The sequence below is a fragment of the Cetorhinus maximus genome, chromosome 1 (assembly GCF_964194155.1).
Source record: "Cetorhinus maximus chromosome 1, sCetMax3.hap1.1, whole genome shotgun sequence".
Lineage (NCBI taxonomy): Eukaryota > Metazoa > Chordata > Chondrichthyes > Lamniformes > Cetorhinidae > Cetorhinus > Cetorhinus maximus.
This window is the reverse complement of record NC_135879.1, coordinates 187,478,260-187,480,793: the sequence shown is the minus strand read 5'-3', so window position 1 is coordinate 187,480,793 and position 2,534 is coordinate 187,478,260.

Below are 2,534 nucleotides of genomic sequence, written 5' to 3'. Positions count from 1 at the left end.
GCAGGTTGTAATTAGTGGGATGCCACAAGGATAGGCATTTGGGCCTCAGCTATTTATAATCTATATCACTGATCTAAATCAGGGGTCGGAGGGTAGTATATTCAAGCTTGTGGATGACACAAAGCTAGGTGGGAATGTGAGATGAAGGAGGACACAAAAAGGTTGTAATAGAGTGTAGCCAGTTTAAATGAGTGTGCAAAAAGGTGACAGATGAGTAATGTGGGGAAATGTTCCCCACTTAAATTCTCCACTTTGGGTGGAGATTGGAAAAGCAGAATAAAGGTGAGAGATTAGCAAATTCTGGTATGGGTTTTAATGTACAATGGTATTATGTGACTTTGAACGTAACAAGTTTTGAATTCTTACAGTTTGATGTCAAAACATTTGGTTTGCCTAGAATATGATTTTAACATACAAAACGTTTTATTCTTTTGGTATTAATTAATATCTGAAATACAGCAAATATTGCAGCTTTCACCATTATGATTCATGCACGTTCTCCATTTTAAATACAACATAAATGTTGTTCTGCTGTTTCTCCAAATATGTTTGTAATAAATATGCTCTGTTCTTAAGAGTAATTTTATGCAATAAACAGACTACTTCTCACATGGAAAGCCCAGTGTTGTGTATGGCCTCCATGCTGAGATTTTCCAACTGAGTTTATACTATCGCATCTTAATTGATAAAGAGCACATGGCCTAGGGTAGGACAAAAAGTAAATAGCTTTAAAATGAGGCCAGATGCCTGAATGATTCAACTAAACAGTCAAGTTAGAATAAGTGTTTGCCTGTGACAAATTTGGAGACACAAATTGGATTTCAATTAAACAGTCACAAATAACAAAATTAGGTGATAAAATAAGCTGCAAGAGAAAATTGAAATCTGACATTATACAAAAATGTGCAGTTGCTTGCCTTCACCAGATATCAGGATCTGAAGATCAGCAATGCAAACAAAAATGAATGGATAATTTTCTAATCCCAATTCCGACTAAAGCTACATTATACTAAATGTACAAAAGAGCACAGAACACTAAAACAGCTTTTTAAAAAATGCATATGTTTCACTCATATAAAATAAGAGACATTAAAGCAAATATTTTCTGCATAATTTCATAAAATTTGAGTTTATTCCTCCTGGAAATTGTTTGTGAAAAAGGCAAAGAGGTATATAATTTGATTTTCTTTCTTAAAAAAAGGAAAAATGATCAGACTCCAGTAACAAGAGGTTTGATAGCAAAGACAAGGACTTTAGCTGCCGGCTGCCCATCATTCTGGTGGTGAGAGTAACTGCCCTTGACATCAAGGAGCCCTAGCAAAACTGGAGTCAATGGGAATCATGGGAGAAACTCTCCGCTGGTTGGAGTCATACCTGGCACCAAGGAAAACAGTTGTGATTTTTGGAAGCCAATCATCTCAGTTCCAGGACATCACTGCAGGAGTTCCTCAGGGTAGTGTCCTTGGCCCAACCATCTTCAGCTACTTCATCATTGACCTTCCTTCCATCATAAGGTCATAAGTGGGGATGTTCGCTGATGGTTGCACAATGTTTGGCACCATTCCACTCTTCGGATACTGAAGCAGTCCATGTCCAAATGCAGCAAGAGCAGAACAATATCCAGGCTTAGGATGACAAGCGTCAGGCAGTGGCCATCATCAGCAAGAGAGAATCCAACTATCACCTCTTGACATTCAATGGCATTACCATCACTGATTCCCCCACTATCAACATCCTGGGGGTTATCATTGACCAGAAACTGAACTGAACTAGCTATATAAATACTGTGGCTACGAGAGCAGGTCAGAGGCTAGGAATCCTGTGGCATTTAACTCACATCCTGACTCCCCAAATCCTGTCCACCATCTACAAGGCCCAAGTCAAGAGTGTGATGGAATACTCTCCATTTGAAAGCAGCTCCAACAACACTCAAGAAGCTCGACACCATCCAGGACAAAACAGCCTACTAGATTGGCAGCCTATCCGCAAACTTTCACTCCCTATCACGGACACACAGTGGCTCCAGTATGTACCAACTACAAGGTGCATTGTAGAAACTCTCCAAGGCTCCTTAGATAGCACCTTGCAAACCCACAACCGCTACTATCTAGAAGGACAAGAGCAGCATACACATGGGAACACCACCACTTGGAAGTTCCCCTCCAAGCTACTCACCATCCTGACTTGGAAACATATCACCGTTCCTTCACTGTTGCTGGGTCAAAATCGAGGAACTCCCTCCCTAACAGGACTGTGGGTGTAAGGACTGCAGCGGTTCAAGAAGGCAGCTCACCACCGCTTTCTCAAAGATAATTAGTGATGGGCAGTAAATGCTCACCTAGCCAGTAAAGCTCACATCCATAAATGAATAAAAATTCCTCCTACTGCCACTTTTAGATTCAACAACGGTTTATACCATGCATCCAAACAAAATAAATAAAATGTAGTGGCATGGGGGCATTGTGGATACTAACAGGGATACACAAAACAAATAATGGTTTTGTTTAACAGGTGAATTAAGGTATTAAATGGCA